We start from the raw sequence: 22,178 nt of genomic DNA on the forward strand, positions 1-22,178 counted from the left end.
TGATGCTGCCCCTACAGGAAACGCTGATGTGTGGTGGCCCCTGATTTCCTGTCTCCTGGTAATGTTTTCTAACCTTTTCTCACCCCACCCTCCTTCCCGCCTTCCCCATCTTTGTCCTGCCTCCTTCCCTTTGTTTACCGGATTGTTTCTCTCCCAGTCTCCCACTACCATTTCCTCCTTCCCGCTTCTCTCCTTATGTTTTAATGACCCGTGCCTCCCCTCACCCTAGCTAACTTTAGTTCCTTTCCTTATGAGCATCTTTAAGATGAATCTTTAAAATGTTTTCTAACATTTTAAACATTTTCAACATTTTAAAGATTTGTATTTCCTTTCATTTATGTACACGTGAGCCGCATGTGTGGAGGGACCTGAGGAGGCCAAAAGAACGCGGAACTAGAGTTACAAGGTGGTTGTGAGCAACTCCATGTGGGTGCCAAACTCAGGTACTCAGGGAGAACAGCGAGTGTTCTTAGTTGCCAGATCCATCGCTCTGGCTCTATTGCCTTTTCTTTTTTGAAGGCTAAGTTACAAGAAAAGATCTGAAAAGTCCCCTCTGGAGTCCTCAGAGCTTGAACCCTGTTTTTTTTCCCTCAGACCTGGAAAAAGAATAGCTGAGCTTGTGTTTCAAGAAATGCTGATTCTTCTTTGTCCTTTAGATGAAAATTGGGATAATTCCAAGACATTTCCTTCTGTAACATATTTTCCTCTTCTCCCCAAGCCAGCTCAACTGTGTTCACCTTGTCTTTTAAACTGGGTTGAGGGTAGAAGGTAAGACATGTGAGTGTCTCGTTACTGAGAGGCATAGCTAACTTTAAACTTTTATTTGTTTATTTTTGCATGGGTGTTTTGCCTGCATGCATGTTTGTGCATCATGTGTATGCCTGGTCTCTCCACAGAGGTAAGAAGAGGGTGTCAAACTTCTTGGGACTGTAGTTACAAATCATTGTGAACCAACATGTGGGTGCTTGGAATTGAACCAGTGTCTTCTGAAAGAGAAGGCAGTGCTCTTAACTACTGAGTCATCTCTCCAGCCCCAGCATATATAACTCCTAAAGAATCATTTTCTGACGACTGGCCATCACCTATTCATAACACAGTCTGCAAGGACATGACAAACCATAGCATTTTAGTAAACATGAAAAACCAGTAATGTTTCCCATGAAGAAACTGCACTCCATCAGCCAGAGTTTAAGCTGTAAAACCCTAACAGCAATTGTGTGTTTTCTTCTGATTCTTGCATTTTCTCTTCCTCTTTCTTTCACAAAGATTGTATGTGATGGTAATTTATAAATATTCTTCCCAGTAATGCTCAACTTATAGAAACCAAATATTTCTGAGTTGTGGGTCCCTAGGATATGATCCATACGTCAGAAAGCAACAGAAATGGCAGCAGTGGGGGACCGGGGTGGGGGAGGTTTTCTGTCTTTGGGAGTTGTGAGGACAATGATCATAGTTTGTAGGGAACAATGCCAGGAGTTGGGTTGTTAGAGAACCTGCTCTGGGGACTATGAGAGTCAAAGGACATGGAGCAAGGAAGGAGTCTGTATTCTGCATGGAGTAACTCATCAGAGAAGAGAGAGAGGGAAGGAGGGAGAAAAAGGAGGTGCAGAGAAGGAATCCTTGAGGTAAAGCAGGAGATGTTATTCTGTGTCGTGGTGGAATGTTACGCTTTTCTGCTTAAGGTAGTACAAGATTTTAATTATGGGGAACATATCATGGAGCATGTATTTGAGGACAGTTTCCCTCATAGCTGGAAGAAGAAAGGGAGAAGAAGCCAAGATATTGAAAGGAGTCACCTGGTGATTTTAAGGGACACTTTTTAGGCTGTGTCTGTTGTGGATATTTGTACACTCTGTGAAGATGTGTCACTCTGATTGGTTTAATAAAGAGTCGGATGACCAGTGGCTAGGCAGGAAGAAGTTAGGCAGGACTTCTGGGGACAGAGAGGAGTCTGGAAAAAAAGAAAGAAGGCTTTGCCAGCCAAACATGGAGAAGAAACAGGAGGGACAAGATAGAAGAGAGATAAACTCCACATTATAGAATATAGGTTAAAATAAATCGTTAAGAGTTAGTTAGTACCCAGCCAAAACTATAGGCGAGCTTTCATGATAAATAAGAAGTCTCCATGTTGTTATTTATGAACTAGCAGCCCAAAGAAAGATCCGAATACATGTATCTTTCACACCCCCAGTTCAGCGTTTTCCTCCATGCACCTGCTTCTATTCTACATCACCCCACATAGCAAAATAGGGAAGTCTAAACCTCTTGAAGTCAACTCATTTGGCATTCCCAGCTTCTTCCTATGGCTGGGATCAGCTTGGTGACTTACCCCATGCAGTTTTATTGAGCCCTGTGCTCACAGAGCCTCCCTCTCTGCCCTTAACTGAGTCCTTTGTTGCCACCATGTTGAATTGTTACACTTTTGAATGAATGCCTATCGTTCTTAGCTTACAGTGAGCTTCACACTTCGTGTAGAGAGGCTCCTGCTTGCAGCAACTTATGAGTAGTAGATCACCAGTAATTCTTCAAGCCCTGGCACAAGAACGATTTGGGAATTACTAGATTTTTTTCATGATTAATAAAGACCATCGTGAGCCTTTCCATAAACAGAACAGTGCTTGTCTTTCCCGAGGACAGGGAGACCCTCTTCCTGAGCCCATGCTGACACGTTTCTCACTGGCTCCCCTGCCTCACAACGTCTGGACCATGGCCAGAAGCTGCATGGAAGAGGATGAAGGCACTCTTGACTTTTGCAAAATTAAACACTTGGAGAAACTTCAGGTAGAAAGGATTAGGCTAAGGATAAAAGCGGCTGGCCTGTGAGCTCCCTGCCTGTTGCCTGTTTCTCCTTGTTCTCATGGTTCTTAGCATGTTTATTCTCTCCTCTCTCAGTGGCCAAAGGACAAGTTTAAAATTTCTGATTTCCTCTGGGGAGCCTGAGAGAGGCAAGAGGCACTGAATAGAGGAAATCATGTGGAGAGAATTTCTCGTTTATTACAGTCCCCAGATTACTTCCCTTTCCCAGCCTCCGCCTCCACCTCCAGCCACACGGTGCCTCCCAGTTTCTTCCTGCACTGAGGGACAGCTCACAGTTCACCTCTGCCCCGAGTTCTGGAAGCCTGGGAGTATCTGAAGACTGATCTGGAGAAACTCAACCCTCCTCAGGTTACCTGAATGAATGGACCGCCCTTAAGTTCCGCCTCCACTCAGAGGTCTGGGGGCAGAGCTTCCATATCCGAGTAGATGTGAAGAGGCTTCCCACTGCTGAAGAGGAAGGTAGGTGCTTGTGCGGGTTTTTTGTCTCTTTGGATGTGAGGCTAGCTACTCAAAAGCAGATGGACGGGTGCCTGTCGGCCGTGGCTGCCTATTCTCAACTTGTATGCCCTATGGAGATTCGTTGGGCTAAGGATTGTCTGGGTAAATAGTGGTGGCCAGAGGGTATTCTGGTTGGTTGTTTTGAGCTAGCGTGTCTTTGGCTGGAGAATAGTGATCCAGCAAAGAACATGAGACACAAAGCGTGACCCTTGTTTTCTTTGGAGGAGTATTTCATTGGGGGTGGTGTGTTTTGGCTTCTGTGTGATGAAGGGGACATATTTGTGCTCTGACTTGCCTTTTCCCCGCTGTGCAGACCTTTACCACAAGTGTTTTAACTAGTTTTCAAGTTAACAATATAGCAAGGTAGATAGAGAGGGTGCTAGCAACAGTATAGGTGCTTTTCGCTGACACAACCGTGCTTTTTATCTTATTTTTATTTTTTAAATAGACATGTTGTTCAGGGATTTAGTGGACATCTGTGTTGTCTTCCACAACTTTCTTGCTCTTCCTGAGATTCCCTGAGCCACATGTCCAGCGAGAGCTACAAAGCCTGGCTTTACCTGTTTGGCGTGGAAATCCTATGCAGGCATGATGCTTGTCCTTTAAGACCTGGCCAACCTCGGCTGGGTGTCAGTGAGGTTCACGACGATGCAGCCATGTCCCAGGGAAGGTGTGGCAGATCAGTCCACGGAATTCTGATTTGGGTGGGGTGTGCCCATGCTTCATTGTTTCACGTCCCCCTCATCAGCAGCCTTTCCTTGAGGAGAGAAATTTGCTCTGACTCCAAAGACTATCAGCCAATGTGCTCAACTCTTTCCCCTCTCTTCCTTAGTCAAGACGCCTCATTTGTTTATGTTTTTACCACCGCATACTTAGCTTTGGCATCACCTTTCTTCACCCATCCCCTGTTTTTTGCTACAGAGTTCTTGGCAAATGTAACTTTTGCCAAATTGTGCCTTTGTAATTCTCCTGCTGAACTGTGTCTAATATATACACCTCACTGCCTACAGCTCTACTGCCTAAGGGGCTCAGGGACCGTTTGCAGCAGGGATCGCTTAAGGGCTCCTTAGAAATGCAGATACCATCTCTTCACTAGACTGAGTCTCTGGTTCATCCAGACTGCTGGGTGGGTGACACGTGTACTAAGTCTTGCCAGGTTCTGTCTGCAGGGAGGGCGGATGACTCTTTCAAGGGCTGCTCCATAACACCCTGCCAGCCTCCCCTCTCACCTCCTGACTTCCCAACTGTGCCGAATGCCACTTCCCTCGTCATGTGATCCCTCTGCTGCCCACCTATGACTCGGTGTGCTTTTGTCTCTGCCTGGATACCTCTCTTTGGTGTGTCCCCCCCCCCCCGATTACCCACTACAGCCTTGTTTAACTCTCATGCCCCCCCACATTCAGTCCACCCCCGACCAAGCACCTTGTGTCTGCAGCTTTTAGGCACACAAAATACGATTGCTATGGGTTTTCTCATCCTTGACTAGACTCTGGTGCTTTATTTCTGAATCCATGGCACTGAACACAAGAGCTGGCATATCACTCGTGTCAATCAGTATTATCTGAGTTCCTGAATGAATGGATGAAGGAACCAATGAACGTGTGAGCTACTGTAATAATTTCAATTAATGGTCAGAATGAGATGTATAGTTAGAAGCTTAGAGGGCTGGAAGTGTCTGTAGCGTCTTCCTGTGCTCCTTTGATCTGAGACTTTGCCAGACTCAATTATCCACCAAGTATTTTGAGGATATACTGTGTGCCGTTCATTTTTTTTTTTAAGTCTCTACATCTCCCTGGATAGGTAACATCTCTGGTTAGGCACTTGCTAAACCCTTCTCCCCATGCTTTAACATCTAAGTCAGAGATTTACTCTCTCAGCCGTGAGTACAGAACACCTTCCGCTCTCAGGCGGCTGGTGGTGCAATAGGAACACGGTGGCAAATGAATCGATGTGACCCTGAGCAAGAAACCTTTCAACATTCTCCCTCCTACTCTTCCCTGAGAAAGAGAAAAAACTGAGAAAACAAAGAGATCTGGTGGATCACAAATGTCAACGTATGCAAGTAAGGGCTTTAAGATGTCATAGAGCAGAGAGACTCCCATTGGGTTCTGGGGTCTCTGGCCAAAAGTCCTGCACCTGTGGCTGCCTTGCCTGGTGACTTTGGGTCTATAACCTTTCTCTAAGTCTTGGTTTTGTGCAGTGGTGGACAAGGAAGCATCGGTGTCCTGTTGTACAGAGGTTGGGGTGCCTCTGTTCTCAAACTGGCTCATGATAATTCTTTTGAGAGAGGGTCTTATGTATCCCAGGCTAGCCTTGAACTATGTAGCCAGAAGTGATCTTGAACTTCTGATGCCCCTGCTTCCACCTTCAAGTCTTGGGTTCTCATGGCTGCCCTTATCGCACCCAGTTTAGACTGTACTGGAGCTGGAACCTGGGAACCATGCATGTGAAGCAAGGTCACTACTAACTGAATTACCCCTCACCCCTCACAATAATCTGAAGGGCAGTGAGCTGCGGTTCTCCGAAGCAAAGTCGCAAAGAGACCCTAAGGGAGTCCTTCTCGCTCTGCCTTTAGCCCCAGCCATAAGTGTCCACGTTGCCCTTTGGTGCCCTTTCCTAAGGCACTGCATAGCAGCAGCTCCAAGGGAGCTTGCAGAAAAACGACACTTTCTACACATACTCAGACCCAACTGCTAGACTTGGGGTGACCCAAGCCACTCTGGCCTTCTCGAGTGACTTCTTTCTCTGTCTTTTAACTCTCTTTTTTTCTGATCCTCTACCACTGACATTTCCTAATAAAAACCTCCTGCATGTCCAGAACTCTTGCTTGCTTCCTGTTGCTCACACCCCCCTTTTTTTTAATTTATTTATTTATTAAGGATTTCTGCCTCCTCCCCGCCACCGCCTCCCATTTCCCTCCCCCTCCCCCACCAAGTCTTTCTCCCTCATCAGCTCGAAGAGCAATCAGGGTTCCCTGACCTGTGGGAAGTCCAAGGACCGCCCACCTCCATCCAGGTTTAGTAAGGTGAGCATCCAAACTGCCTAGGCTCCCACAAAGCCAGTGCGTGCAGTAGGATCGAAAACCCACTGCTCACACCGCTTTGCCTCTCTCACTTACTGCACCTTTGTACAACAGCCCTTCAGCTCGTTTCCAACTGCTCAAATTTGCACTCTTCTCTATAAATAACAGGTAATAGCTCTAGTCAGAAAAGGATGTTATGCTACATGGGAGGGTTCTAATGAACGACCGTATATAGATTGGTTTATATACTACAATCTCTCTCTCTCTCCTCTCTCTCTTCCTTCTCCTCCTCCACTACCACTCTTTCTGAGCTGTATGCTGCCCAGGCTGGACTCCGTCTTAATAAATAGACCAGGAGGGAACAGCCTTGAACTCTTGGTCTCCCTGCCTCTCTCTAAGTGCTGGGATTCCAGCCGAGCAGCACCTCACCTAGCTTTTCTTTTAATTGCAGCCTTTTACCTGTGGGGTGAAAAGAGGTAAAGCCAGTTTTAAATTCCTTGTTGTTGCTTCCTTCCTTAACTAAGTAGTTGTACCTTGCTAAACCTCAATTCTGTTTCTGAAAATCGGTACTAACACACAAAGTGAAGAGAAGATGAACTGGCCAATGTATGTAACAAGCTGCTTGGCTGAACTATACCAGCAGAGCTGGGGAGATGGCTCAAGGGCTAAAATGCTTGCCTGGAAGACTTGCGAACCTGAGTTCGCATAGCCAGATGTGGCAGTGCACATCTGTAATCTTAGCTCTGCAGGGAAGGGAGACACAGAGACAAGTGGCTCTCCAGAGCTTTCTGCTCCCTAATCCAACCTAATCAATGAGCTCCAGGTTCGGTGAGGAGACCGTCTCAAAAAATAAGGCAGAGAACAACAGAGAGGCACCCCGAAGCCGACCTCTGGCATATGTGAGTGTGTGAGTGTGTATACCCAGTCACATGGAGTCACACACTCTAAAAGAGTGCTTAAAAGAGGCTAAGGTGGTGAGGGTGAGATAGGGATCACCCGTCGAATAAATAGCTGAAGGGTATGCAGGTGTTTGAAGGAAGAGCTACACCGTGTAAAATATAAAGATTGCCTTCAGTTACTCAAAGGTCTCTGGTATGGAAAAAGAGACAGCCACCAGATTATGGAGTAGAAATTATAGGGTAAAAGATTTCAACTCAGCTTGCGGAAGGATTTACCCACCATTAGAATTGTCTAAAAATGGGTGAGTTGTCCTGCGGGGGTGGGGAACACCCTGTCCTGGGCAGCGTTCCAGCACCCCAGGAGACCAGCGACCAGGGTGTTCCCAAAGGGATGCCTGGCTGGGTGGGGTCTGCTTGATGACATTGAAGGTCCCTTCCCGCTCTTGAGAATCTCATGACATCAGTGCCCTAATCCAAGCCACCAGATAAAAAAAAAAAAAAAAAAAAAAAAAAAAAAAAAAAAAAGTGACGTGAGCTGACTTCTCACTTGCTAGCCGTACTTTTTGACTGCAATAATTTAAAAATAGGACCTTTGCAACAATGGACTAGTCGGACTTCCAGGAAAAAGGCGCAAAAAAAGAAATGAGACCACTGGGGTCACTCGGGAACTTGACTGTGGCTTGGTCTTGGCCCTTGCATTACAAATACATTCTTATTTGGTAGGAAACTGCCGAGTTTGGTGGCATTTTCAGTCAACATAGACTCAGGCAACTGTCACAAGCTCATTCTCCAGGTGTGAAACAGGAGTCCTTTGTGGATGTACATGTAGGCTGAGACTTTTTAGCTACTCAGAGATCTGATTGAGACATATTGAGGCTAAATTGTTCCATGCTTTTCTGATGTCATGAGTCTGGTGTCTGACCTCTGGGGAGAGACAAAAGCTAGCTGGGGTGAGCTGCCTTCTCTAACATCAAGTTCTCCAGCTTTCTACCCACCCTTTCTTCCTATAAAGATGACCGCATTGATCATAGCCTGTGCGTGCCGATAACTTGGGAGTTTCCTAGAGATGTGAGAATCAGCTTAAGTGGGCTCAGGCTGTCTAAACTTCTGGCTAATACTCAGTTCTCTATAGACTCAGGAGAACTGACTCTGCTTGCAGTCTGTTTAGGACCCTCACTTCCTTCTGAGGATGCTGGGCTGTATTCCAGCACGCCTTGGCTTCCTAAAGTCTCACACTGAGATCCCAGGGGTAGGAAAAAGAACAGCAACCGTCCCTTCTACAGAAAAGAGAACCAACAAAGGCGGCAGTTTGTCATGCAGAAACAGAGGTACAGCATAGTTTATTCTGCAGGTTTTCTTAAAAACGGCTATGCAATAAAAATTCCCTTTGAAATATAATCAGCAGTGCAGGACCACAATAAAGAACTTTTGCAGAGCGGTGTGTTTATTTATAGATGCACTTCAGCTATGCCGCATAGCAAAGCAACTGTCTAACATCCACAACGTGGCCCTGGGAATTTCCTCCAACAAGGCTGTGCTTCCGTCCATTGTTGCAGTACAAAGGGCAGAAGGAGGCTTGAGTGGGGATCTTGTTAACCCCACCTAGAGGGAAACATGGAGGCTGTCATCCCCTTCAGTCAATGTGATCCCCAGTGCAGGGGGTCAAGATGGAGGTCGTACTCCACTCTGGGCAAATGCAAATGAGGAGATAGGTTTGATTATTTCGTATAAAAATATCTCAGACAGCGATGATGGCAATTCAACAATAAAGGTCTGCCTTCTATTTGCGCAAAGGATGTACTACTCCTCACCAGTGTTGGATGCTGGATTCTGGCAGAGTTTTGATATGGGGTGGCGTTTGAGGAAACAGGTTAAATTTTATAGCAAAAGGTTTTTTAAGCATATTACTGTAGAAAGACAGCCATAAGAGCATACACACAGCCCCAACATGCATGCATAGGTACTTGCTAATGCAAGCACAGGTCCTTGAATCACCCAGAATTTTGTAATTATTGTAGGCTTGGATTTGTTCATCTTCAAGATAAATATAAAAGGTCTTATATTTTATTAGTTTGGAGATAAATAAGCTACTATATTACAAGCTATCAGACCTTAACTAGACTTTCGCTTAAGGTTCTATGGTATGGTTCTACTTTGCTAAAAGCTCCTGATAAGTCATTCCTATGAAAGTATTTAGCAACCAGCTTCCCCTACTGTAGGCAAAAAAGCCCAGAATGCCAGTTAAGCTCGGTATGGGGGCACACGCTTCTAATATTAGTGCTAGGGAGGCTGAGGCAGGAGTAGCTCTCCAAGTTCAAAGTCAGCCTGGGCTGCACAGAGAGTTCTAGGATACCCTGAGCTAAATGGAATGATCTTTTCTCAAAACCTCCTAAGACCTGGCTATGCTGAGAGCTTCAGTAAGTGATGTGCTTGCCACACAACGTGAGAACACCAATTCAGGGCATGGAGCACCTGTAAAAAGATGGGTACAGTGGAGCCTGTCTGGCCCGAGGACTGGGACGGCAAAGGCAAACAGGTCTCTGATGCTCCGCTGGCCCTCCACCCTAGCCTACTTGGTAGACTCCAGGCAAATAAAAAACTCTATGTCAAAAAACAGGGTGGACGGCCTTTGAGGAATGGCAGGCAAACTTGTGCTCTGCCTACCGCATGCACGCTCACTGAAGTACGTGTGCGCGTGCATGCAGCCACACACTCAAACTCCGAAATCAAAACAAAAACTTATTTTACTTGATGGCCCGTTGTATTTTAATCATCCTGCACATTCCGAGGGAGGTCTGTGCAGCATTGTTTAAGGGCTCAGTGCCCTGGCTTGTGTCTGAGGGTCTCATGGGAGGAAAAGGTGGGTCTCACATGCCACATTCCACACCTGCCCTGCCATCTGTGATCATGATTCCAGGAGCTCAAGGCCCAGCCCCAACCCCAACACAGTCAAAGCCTCAGGGAGTAAAGGGGACCTGCGTGTAGAAAGAGCAGGTCAGTGGAAGCCACGATCCCTGGGCCTTGTCAGCAGGTGGCCCTTCCAGGTCCCTTCCAGGTCCCCAGATGCAGAAAACCGTTTGCCAGCCCCACAGTGAGAATACAGGAATGCTGGTAAAAATGCCTTTCTGGGTTGTTTTGTTGGCTGAGTGTTTATTATCAGACACCCCTCAGGAGTTCACAGGGCAGGTTGCAAAGGTCCGTGTGAGGCCTGGGAATTTCCTTCCATAGAGGCCATGCTTCCTGTCTTTGTTGTTCCTCAAAGAACAAGTGGAGGCATTACTAGAGATCCCCAGTTAACCCTCTCTTGCTGCTGCCTTGTGGCTCCTCATAGCTGAAAAAACACACACACGCTGGAGAGTAAAAGATTTATGCATTTCAACTGCATGTGTGCTCTTGCAACATGCCGGTTCACGAGCATGCAATTCCGGGTGCTTGTGTGTGCATACACATGTATAGGCACTAATTCAGTGTCAGTTCTTTCTCAAATAAGAGTCGAGTTCCCCACCTTATAGTGTGCTTATTGACTAAAGCAGAGGCATGGCAAACTGAAAGACCTTTTCATAGGATAACAATGATTTATTGAACATACTTCTGCAATACTGTTAAGCACAAAGGAAATGCAAAAGTTCTAGAAAATTCTAGAGCATATGATACACACACGTGCAGGCACACACTTTCATGCCTGGTGAGGGTGCAAAGGTGTTAGACAATTGTCTGAGCTAAGAACAGGAAGGATTAGAAGAAGGCCTTGAGTTCTGTTCTTGCCTGAGACTGTTCTGTGTTCTCTAAAAACACCATCTGGAATTCTCTAAGTACCAGGACAGTGAGTGCCCACATGCCCTCCCCCACTTCTATACACATGTGTGCAAGCACACTTTGTCCCCTTAGGAGGAAGGCTTGAGACAGTCCCCTGTCGCTAGCTCTAATTAAAATCACAGTTCTGGTCATTTCCTCTCCGAGTCTCCATTTTCTACGCAGTCGAAGTGACTGACAGCGTGGCTATCATACTATTTTAATTTTCATCCCGGGAGCATTTGAGCGTGAATTCTGCCGCTTGTTTACTCTCCTCTCAAAGCCCAGAGAGTGGTTTGCAGAGGATGTCTGAGGGGGAACCATGGCGACTGTGGAGATAGAGTGTGCGCATTGTGTCAGCGCAGCAGCTGTCCGACCTCCTTCCTCCTAGGAGTCGAAGGAATGGAGAACCGCCTGAGAGGACGCATGCTCTCCCAGCTCTGGGTTGGGGATGGGATCCCACAGCCTCTGCTGGGCTGTCAGCAGGAAGTATTGCACTGTTGTTTGTTCTTAATAAACCTAATCCCTTTACAGTATTTATTGTGTGCATGCTCGTGTGTGCATAGGTGCATGCATGTGTTCAGGTGCGTGTGTGTGCTCGTGTGTGCATAGGTGCATGTGTGTGTGTGCAGGTGCATGTGTGTGCTCGTGTGTGCACAGGTGCATGTGTGTGTGTGCAGGTGCATGTGCGTGCTAGTGTATGCATAGGTGCATGTGTGTGCTCGTGTGTGCATAGGTGCATGTGTGTGTGTGCAGGTGCATGTGTATGTGCATAGGTGCATGTGTGTGTGCTTAGGTGCATGTGTGTGCTCGTGTGTGTATAGGTGCATGTGTGTGTGCAGGTGCATGTGTGTGCATGCATGTGGAATCCAGAGCTCGATATCGAGTGTCTTCCCCCATCTCTCTCCACCTTACCTTTGGAGAGAAGGTCTGTCACTGAACCTGGAGCTCCCTATAATTCACCTCGACTGTCTAGTCAACTGGATCTCTGGATTGCCCTGTCTCTGTCCTGCCTCTAATCAGCTCTGGGATTACAGCTGTGCGCTGCAGCACCCAGACTTTTGCATAGTCTCTAGGGATCTGAACTTGGGTCCTGATTCTCGTGTAGTAATATTGTACCAGCTGAGCCAGCTCCCAGCCTGTATTTTCCATTTTTGCAATACAGCAGTGCAGGAGAACTGTAAATGACAAAGAACCAGAGATGCCAAGCAAGGTGAATACAGGTATGATAAGATGTGGGTAGAGTGGTAGACAGAAAGCAGATTCCCAGGTCCTCTGGGCCCTTGAAGCCAGACCCTGTATATAGGTGTGTAGGGGTGGGAGGCAGGAAAGGGAAACATGCTGCCAGTTGCACATTTTCAAGTAGCATCTTTTATGGTACCTCCAAAGTCTGACACACATTACTCGTATGTAAGAACTGTTGTCTAGAAAATCCCCCCAATGTTGGTTTAGCAGACAGTTTACAGTGGTGGCATAAGGGCCCCTTCACATGTTCTTTGGGGTGGGTGTGAAGGTTATCTTGTAAACTTGACACAATCTAGCATCAACTGGGGAGAGAGGCTGGATAAGGGACTGTCTACATTGGGTTGACCTTGTGAGCATGTCTGTGCAAACTGTTTCCTGTAACTGCTGTGGGAAGACTCAGCCTACCATGGGCAGCCCCATTCCCTAGGCAAGGAGCTGGGGCCGTAGAGGAGTGGAGGAATCAAACTGAGCCCAGGCAGCTACTCAAGCAAACACACACACATTTATTCCTGTCTGTTCTCGACTGTAACCTGTAATTGTAAATGGAAATGAATCTCTTTCTTGCCCCAAATATTTCAACACAGAAATGAAACTTTAAAAGTTTTTCACTCTAGGCTCATCTTTACTAGAACATTTATCCTGTGTGTATCCCTGGTTGGAGGCACTGTTTGGAGGTAAATGCTACCTTCTTCCGTTCAATCTTTTGTAATTTTGTATTTACCCTTTTGTTGTTTGCATCTCAGCCCTTTTGTGTCTTGGAACACAATAGAATGTAGTGGTGAGAACTGGATTTAGGGCTCAGATTTTGCCTGAGCTTTTTCAATAGGTTTGATTTTTTTTTTAGTCTGTGTAGTTTTTTGTTTTGTCTTAAGCCTCGAAAAGTTGCTTCATTTTTATCAGTCTTCTCATCTGAAGTGGAAATAGTTTACTAATTTATACAATATTATGAAAGTTAAATGACAAAATACATAAAATTTTATCAAAAGTGCTCAGAACACACTTATGATGAGATTTGTAAAGACAGGAATCACTAGTAACACCTCCACCAGCAGGAAAGTGTGTAATTTTAGGAAACCTGTAACCTGTGGACGGGTTCTTTCTTAAAGCCTTAAGACAATAATCTAGGCTATGGTTATAACTTGGTGGTAGAATACATGCTTAACTTGTAAAAAAAACCCTACATTTGATTGTTAATATGGGAGGGGGAATTAAAGATTGAAAAGAAAGAGAAAAAAAAGATAATATTTAATTCTGTTTAGCCACAAATAAATGTTACTCTCTGATGTGAATGCCCTTACTCAGAAAAGGGTAGGATTTAAAAAATAGCAAACGTCTAACTATAGTCAGATGTTTGCAATCTGACAAATTGGGGTGGGTGTGGCTTATTTTGTAATCTGAGCACTTGGGTTGGGTGGGGCTTTAGTTTGTAATCTGAGCATGTGAGGTGGGTGTGGCTTTAGTTTGTAACCTGAGAAATTGGGATGGGTGGGGCTTTAGTTTGTAATCTGAGCTCTTGGGTGCTTGAGTAGGCATTGAAATAGGAGGATCACTGCCAGTTGGAGTCCATCCTTCCCTACATAGATGTTAGAGACTATCCTGGGCTATTCAGTGAGACTGTCTCAAAAACAAACTAAGAATATAGGGGGCTAGAGAGATGGCTCAGCAGTTAAGAGCACATGATCCTCTTGCAGAAGACCCAAGCTGAGTTCCCATCATCCACATCTGGAGACTCCCACGCCCTGCAACTCCAGTTGCTGAGATCTGATGCCCTCCCTGTTCTGGCCTTATCAGGAGCCTGCACTTCTGTGTACATAGCCACATAAAGACACACATGCACAATTGCATAGTTAGAAAACACAATTAAATCAAGCTAATCTACTTAGATAACCTGCCTGTGAACAGAGACTGCAGCCGGCACTCAGTCACCTGGAAAGAGCATCTATAAAAGTCCACATGTTGTCTGTAACTTCTCCTCAGTTTAGCAGCAATTCAGCCCTCTGTATGCTCAAATCAAATAGCTGACTTAAAGGTTTTTAAACCAGAGACTTGTTTTATTTGAAGTCCACATTAAGTAAATGCTTTCATAAATGGGAATTTTGATGATACATTTACTTATTTATTGTGATAGATTAGCCTTCAAAATTAAAACACACACACACACACACACACAGCCATTATTAAGGATTTGACTAATATTTCTAGCTGATTGAGATTGTTTGGTTTCATTTTAGCCTCAAAAGCTAACCCATCAAGCTTGAGCATCTGTAAATGGATATACTTACACATTCATGGAGATAAATGCTAGATATTTATGGTGGTTATGCATGTGGGGGTCTTAGCTGCGGGATTGCAAGGCATCATTTGTACCAGAGAAAGAGAAGAAAGGAAGAAAAATATTAGTAACCTAGAAAGAACTGAGACTGTTTGGAGAGAGGGAAGTAGAGGCTAAAAGGTGTGAATCCACTGTGCACGTGCACATAGATAAGCAAAGAAGCATCTTAGGTCTTTCTGGAACTTTCCTTGCTACTTACCAGGCTTAGCTCTCAGCACTTCCAGGGCATAATACCATTTAATATCTCCATTTCACAGGTGAGAAAACGGAGGACTGGAGAGGTTAAACAACTTGCCTGGCCTCCTTAGTTAATCAGTGGTAGAACTGAGGCCTTTAATCCAGTAGCATGGCACTACAGGCCAAGTTCTTGCTTTTTCTAGGATTCTAATAATATGCCACCTCAAGGGTCATTCACAAACATGAATGAGCATCCACTTCTCTGGACCGCATACTACAAGGTGCTGGGCCTGAAAAGTAGGCAAACACCAACAGGGTAGGCATGGTGCAGGAAGGCAGAGAGCCTAAAAATAGATCTTTTGCAAAGCAGCCCAGTTAGTGTTCTGACAGAAGGAAGTGCTCGCAGCTGGGGAGGATTCCGACAGTAACCTTGAACCGGCCCCTGAAGGACAGGGCAAGCCAATGCAACAGAGACAGGGGCCATCCTCAGGACAGGGGATCGCATTAGCTACAGGGCTCTTGGGTAAGAGGAAAGGGAGGAGGCATTCATGTATGAAGTCATCGTTTTGTCTGTCATAAATGTTTAACTCTTGTCAACCGTGTCTCAATAAAACTGGGTAGGATTGACAAAGCACAGGAGGAGACAAAGCTGGATGTGGAAATAGAAGTTCTAATTACTAAGGGTATTAGCTGGAGTTAAGTGTGTGTGTGTGTGTGTGTGTGCGCGCGCGCGCTTGTGTGCTGGTGTGGGTAATTGCATATGTGTTGGGATGTGTGCATACATGTCGGGGGAGAAAGGAGAGATGCTCTGTGGATTGACCCAAGAGCACCTCTATCTGCCAGAGTTTCTCTCAAGGCCCTGATGGTCTCACTCCAGGCTGGGAGTCAGGCAGCCTCAGCATCTTCTCAAGAGTGAGAAACTACAGAACAAGGCAATCTTCTGTCTCTCCTTAACCATTAAATTCCCATGTGCCCTGGAACCACTGCGGAGCTTGGTAGACGGCTAGTTGCCAAGCCCCATTGCTGGTTTTAGGTTGGAAAGTCTGGGGCGGGCCCCAGGATTTTACAACACTACCTGATGGAATCCACCATTTGACACCCACATGCTAGAACCACTGTTGTGTGAATCCAGGTCCGTCTCTCGCGTGTGAAGGCAGGAACCTCACAAAATCGTTTGGATCATGCTTATGTCATGTTACTTAGAAATGTCCTCAGAAGAAGTTCACTAAATCTTTTCTTTGTGGTACATGCCTCTTTTATTTTTAAACATTTCTGTAATTAAATAAAACCCAAGTCCAGATATTTCTGGTTCATTTTGGTCTGTAAGGGGTCAAAATATGGTGACTTCTAGGGTTCTTAGGAATTTTAAGAATTGGTCCTTTGAAACCTCTGTTTGCAAAGCAGGAAGTCAGTTGTTGCCCAGAACAAACACTTGAATCAGGCAATCTGTTCCTTTGGAGGACTTTCACGCTGCAGCGTTTAAGCAACTTTCCATAATATCCTGGAGAATTTGAAACTGAGTCTTTGTGGCCTGGACCATGGAGGAGAAAACAGGAGGTCTGTGTCCTGTCTCTGAGTGTGGTCTGCTAGCAAAGACAGAATATATCCTGAGGGCTGTTATTTCCTCCTGGGTAGATAAGGCAGGAAGAGCTAGGAAACCAAATTCACTGACAAGAAAGGATAGGAAGAATGGATGGGGAGGAATCTGTGTGTTCCTTTACCTTCCTCCCGCTTTGTTTACAGGGGTTGGGGTAGAGGGGGTGCTGAAGCCCTCCCAAATCTCTCGGCTGCAGGTCAGGAGCCCAGACGCCACAGAAGAACAACTGAAATCTTTTATACTTCAGATTTAAAGGGGAATGTTGGGGTTGTCAGATTGGCTCAGTTGGCATGGTAGAAGTAGAGACCCAAACCCCAGAAGTTGTCCTCTGACCAAAACGCACAAGGGGATGCCACTTTCAAAGCCACCAGAATGCTGTCATTTGGCTAACAGAGAATTTACATGGTGTTTGAACTGGTTTTATGGGCTTTCTAGGTTTAAGGGTGTCCATGTTTCTGAAACACATAAATTCAATGGAAAATTGTATTTCCTCAAAGCGACTCTTGGTAGGGAACCTTTCTGGTCCTCAAGATGCTTACTATTATGTTGGAAGTAGAGCAGTCAGTCCTTGAGGGCCCTTTGCTGTGAGGCTCCAAGACGCACATGGGAAGCAGACACTTTAGTGGGTGAAACTGCTTAACGTAGCTACGAAAATTCTGGTGGCACCAGTCATGGGAACACATGCCTGAAATCCCAGTCTTTGGGGGCTAGAAATGGGAGCATCAGAAAGTCAAGGTTGTCCTTGCCTACACAACCAGTTTAAGGTCAGCCTCGGATATAGGAGAACCTGGCTTAGAAAACACAAAGAGGCCTGAGCCAGGATGGAGGAGTAAGGAGCAGGAGGTGGGTTTCACAAGGGGGAAGAAGGAGCGGCTCATGCCTCCACCAGATGCACACACTCACACTCCTCTGTGGTCTTCACACAATCCTTGCTCATCAAATTACAGAAATTGCCTTTTTACTTGTCTGCATTGCTCTTTCAGTCAGATCTTAAAAGGGAAAATGAATGCCATGCCACTCTGACAAATTAACGAAAGAGGCAGCTAACTCCATAGGCGACTTGAAGCATGGGAAAACTGCCCACATGGTTGTTCTTCTTGGGCAAAAAGTGGCAAGGAGCTGGGAGGATGAGGAGTGTCATAAGAACTTGGCAAGATCTATGGCTGTAGGCACATGGTTTGTTCTGGATCAGAAGCTGAGGGGAATCATTTACTGAACTGAAGCCTGGCCAGAGAGAAGGGAAGTAAATTCTGCAATATCTTTCTCTGGGATGCTTCCTTATACTCCCCAGGATCAGCAGGGAGCAGGGGAGCCTTCCCTGAGAGTTGTTTCATCCCTGTTCTGTAGCAATGCCTTCTTGAGGACATGGTGGTATAGAATAGGGCACTCAACAGGACACCAAAAGACAAAGAAGGACCTGGAGGGGAAGCTGAGACTAACCAGTACTTTTCTGTTGCTATAGTTACCGCTTCTTCTTGGTTTCTGGACAGGTTGGGATTAGTACTACAGGCAGACATAGAAGGAAGAAATGAGAGATAGATTGGCATCTAGATGGCCCAGTGCCTGTACTGAGTCTCTCAGACCATTGCTTTCCTGTCTAAGTGTACTGCGTGAGCATCTGCACTTTGCTAACTCCGAACAAGGTCCCCAGCCCAGAAAGCATCAGTGAACCTGAATGTGCACCCAGGTGTTGGTGCTCTGATATCTGCTGTGCTAGACACATGAGACAATTTAGCCATAGCTGATCCCCACCCGCTTGGATAGGAGAAAGCTCAGGGTTCCACCCTTACCTTGCTGAGACTGAGTTTTCTCATCTCTAAAATGAAGATGTCTCGAAAAACCAAAAAAAAAAAAAAATGAAGATGCACATGGTCCGAGGGTCTATGGGAACCTTACGCTGTGCCGGGCAAGGTAAACAAGGGCAGTAGCAACCGCTGGGGCTGTTTCTTCATCTCTTATAAGTACAATATTTTAATTAATAAATTAAATTTAATTAAATTATTGATGAAATTAATATTTTCATTACTTTTGGAGAGTTTCATATGTATGCAATGTATTTTGGTTATATTCAACCCCATTCCTTTTCCCTAACTCCTCCCATATCTTACCCCCACCACTCTCCCACCCATCCCAACCTTGAATCATTTTTTTGTTGTTTTTGAGTCCAATTTGCGCTGCCTTTATACTTGTGGGTGGAGCCATGTACTGCAGCGTGGTCTAACTACCAGGGACAACACCCTCAAAGAAAACTGTCTCTCCCTTCCTCAAGAGCCATCAACTGCCTGTGGCAGAAAGGGGGCAGCAGGAGTGGGGGAGGGAGCTGTGAGCCCCTCTACACTTAGAATGCTTCCTGGCTTGGTCTTATGCAGGTCTTGTAGAGGCAACTGCAGCTCCCAATGAGTGGTCTGTTATTCACACAAACATCAGTCCTCTGACTGTGAGAGAGGTGTTGCCAAATGTTGCCAGAGGCGCTGCCTTCTGCCCTGGGGTTGTCATTCCACACTCGTGATTAGAGACCGGGTCAGGAGGTAAGAAACAGCCTGTCCTTCTGGGCCGCTTCACCCCTGTTCCCCAGCAAGACTTCCTGCTTCCTTCCTTCGGGGTCAGGTGGAGTGGAAGCTTGTTTGCCTCCAGGCTCTGCAGACCTGCTTTTTAAAAAGTGACCCAGGGGGCTTGGAACTGAGAATTTTGATGCTTTCCTTCCTCTTAGTTAGGAAGATGTTTCCAGATGGAGCCAGTCAAGGAAGTGGGGGGACTGGGGAAAGGAAGAGGTAGGATTAGCTTCTTCTGAAGACGTTAAACCCTGGTGAGTCTTGGGATTCACATAGCCTTCCTGTTCTGTGAGCTCTCTCCCCATTCCTACTTGGCATTAACAAGTCTGTCCTCCATCCACCTTTGTACATGAGTCCTGAAAGGATTCAAGATGGGCACTAATTAAGACGACTGGATGACCTTTAAAGCCGGTCCCTCTCCTCCTGTGAAGAGATCCTTATAGAGGCTCGGTGATCCTGGAGTCGATTGCGGAATATTTAAAATGAATAAAAGGGGAGCCAAAGTCTGAAAAAGGTGATCAGAACATGGTAGCACTTCTGAACAATGCTAAAAACAAGTAAAGCCTTTGCTATTCTAAGTTCTGAAGAATTGCTCACAGCAGAGTTCAGCAGTATTACCTAAGCTTCTAGTTAGTGTAGCTGTGCCTTTTTGTTTAAAGTTTATTCTAGCCTGGGGTGGTGGCGTAGGTCTTTAATCCTAATACTCAGGAGGCTGAAGCACGAGGATTTCTGTGAATTTGGGCTTAGCCTGATCTACCTAGGCCTCCCAGGGCTCCACAGTGAGACCTTGTCTCAAGGGAAGAAAAAGGCATGTATGCTATGCTGGAGTTAATTCAGGCAACTTTCATTCATATGCTCCTGGCACAGAAAGACTCAGCTACTCTGTTGCTTTTAATCCTACAGTCCTGGGGGGTAACGCAGATGGCTCAGCAATTAAGAGCACTTGCTGCTCTTCCAGAGGACCTGGACCTGGAAGAATAGATCCTCTTTAAAGTAAGCTCTGGTGCTAGGAACACAGAGCACTGTTTTAACATAAACCAAGAACTCCATCGCCAGCATTAAATAAACCCAGGATGGTGGCCTCCATCCCAGCATTTGGGTCGGAGCCGAGGCAGGAAGATCAGAAGTTCAAGATCATCTCTAGCTACACAGCGTGTTCAAGGCCAGGGTAGGCTACCTGTGGCTCTTTCAGAAACAGTAGCTAGCCACGCTAGCACGGGGTTGAAAAGACAAACTGGGCAGGAATCACTCCAGTTCTAAAATCCTGTGACTGTGAGAGTTTCTGTTTGTGTTTAAAATTTAATAAGTACAAATTTTAGTTCATACTTAAATATTTCACTGGATTAATAGTATTTGTGACAAGAAATTTTTTCCACCTTAGTTAATAATTTTCAATTTAATTAGTCAAGTAAATTATGGTTTGGGCCAGTCCGTGGTGGCACATGCCTTAAATCCCAGCACTTCGGAGGCAGAGACAGGTGGATCTCTGTGAGGCCAGCCTGGTTCCAGGACAGGTCCCAAAGATACAGAGAAACCCTGTCTCAAAAAAAAAAAAAAAAAGAAAAAGAAAAAAAGAAAAAAAAAGAAAGAAAGAAAGAAAGGAAAAAGAAAATTATGTTTTCAAATAAAAATAAGGGAGTATCACAGAAGATATAACCGTGCTAAAGAACTTAAATAACGTGTATTTCTGGGTTCAGTCCCTAGCACTTGGGGGAGAGGGGAGACTAGCTCAATGAAAAGAGAAGAATTTAGGTAAAGATCTGGGCTAGTTGTTAAATATACCACAATCCTTCGCGGTCCATAGTCATGTGTGTATCTGCTGCCTCCTTCATTCCAGCTCCAGTGTGAAATTTGACTGTGTATGAGATCCAGGTGTGTGTGTGCGCACGCGCGCGCACACACACATCTGTACCTTCATGTATGTATTTGTGTGGCTAGACTAAAAATCTAAATGGCTTTCCCATATCAGCATTCCAGGTCAGATGAGGCAAGCTCGAGGGGTGTGGGCCTGGAATAGTCATATAATTGTGTACTAACCTCCAAGTCCAAAAATAGCTTCTTGCTCCTGAGAGGCGAACACTGATAAACCAAAGTCAACGTAATTAGGAAAAGGCTTGAACTTGGAAACGCAGGCCCTTCCTTATGTTGGGGTATGTCATCAGAACTGTGGCAGGATGGGCAGACTCCACAGGGCAAGGCACCAGTTTGCACAATGCTAGGTCACGCATCAAAGAGCAGTAGCAGCCACCACAAACACCCTTCCCTTTAACTTCTTGCCCTGCCTGGAAAACAGTGTCGGGCTAGAACCCAAGGACAATTCATCTTCACGGTCACCAGCTTGATTAGGAGGGCAACCGCAAGGTCAGTTCCTGCATCAGAGGTCCCCGTACCAGTGAACAAAGAAGGCACCATCCCTGTGTGCTGTGCCCATGTAAGCAGGGGCATCTCCATGACTTAGGTCTGGGGAGGCAAAGGATTCAGATGACTTATAGGCAAGTCACTAATGCTTTTTCCCAGTGTGAAAACCAACAAGTTATTCTGAACATGAGTGAGCCACTAACATAGAGTATGGAAATTATGTCCTCACATCTCTTCAATGATTCCCAAGAGATAACGAAAAAGTGGGGTCCTTGCTCCCCCTGGACCTTTCTTACTGTTTCCTCAAGGTGTACTCACAGATCCTCAATTTTTAGCCTTCCTCGTCTCTAGGCCTTTAGATTCTTCTTCATATGTTCAATCTTTTGTTGTTGTTGTTGTTTTGAGATAGAGTTTCTCTGTGTAACAGCTGTAGTTGTTCTGGAACTAGCTCTGTAAGCCAGGCTGGGTTCAAACTCACAGAGATCCACCTGCCTCTGCCTCCTGAGTGCTGGGATTAAAGGAGTGCGCCACACTGTCTGGCATCTCCAGACCTTTGACAAAGCACAGGGAGTCAAACTTCAGAAAGTTCGATTCTTATTTGTGCTTCTGGTTCCATCTTCACCACTGCTACCCCCAACAATAACTTGGGGCTTCTCCTCAGTCACCCTCATTTTGGCCCCTTTTGATGACTGAATTTCAGAGCCATTGTAGTTTTTCATAGATATTGAGTGGTACTTGGCCAGTCCTTCCCATATTTCAGTCTAGAGCAAGCATCTTCATGGTGCCTGACATGTGATGTATTCTTGAAGAAGCTTTTTAGAAAGACTGTATCATCTCCCGTGGAATCGAGAGATGAGTTAGTACAGGGCCATGCCTGTAGAACACAAAG

The 22,178-nt window shown here is 45.6% G+C and overlaps 1 protein-coding gene and 1 non-coding gene across 2 annotated transcripts in view; one reads left to right on the top strand and one right to left on the bottom strand.

Moving 5' to 3' along the window:
* Window positions 1-671: 671 nt before the first annotated feature.
* On the bottom strand, window positions 672-798 carry LOC121451138. The gene has a single exon (XR_005974671.1). It is a non-coding gene; the product is annotated as a small nucleolar RNA SNORD22 (small nucleolar RNA).
* A 2,302-nt stretch (window positions 799-3,100) lies between these two features.
* Window positions 3,101-22,178, top strand: part of Adgrf5 (adhesion G protein-coupled receptor F5) — a 94,768-nt gene continuing 75,690 nt past the window's right edge. Inside the window, exon 1 of the mRNA XM_041655812.1 lies at window positions 3,101-3,276. The gene's annotated coding sequence lies outside the window, so the exon portion shown is untranslated. The remainder of the gene's footprint in view (window positions 3,277-22,178) is intronic.

This window comes from Microtus oregoni, unplaced genomic scaffold (assembly GCF_018167655.1).
Source record: "Microtus oregoni isolate MIOR12 unplaced genomic scaffold, Mior012 000007F_ref0000211, whole genome shotgun sequence".
Taxonomy (NCBI): Eukaryota; Metazoa; Chordata; class Mammalia; order Rodentia; family Cricetidae; genus Microtus; species Microtus oregoni.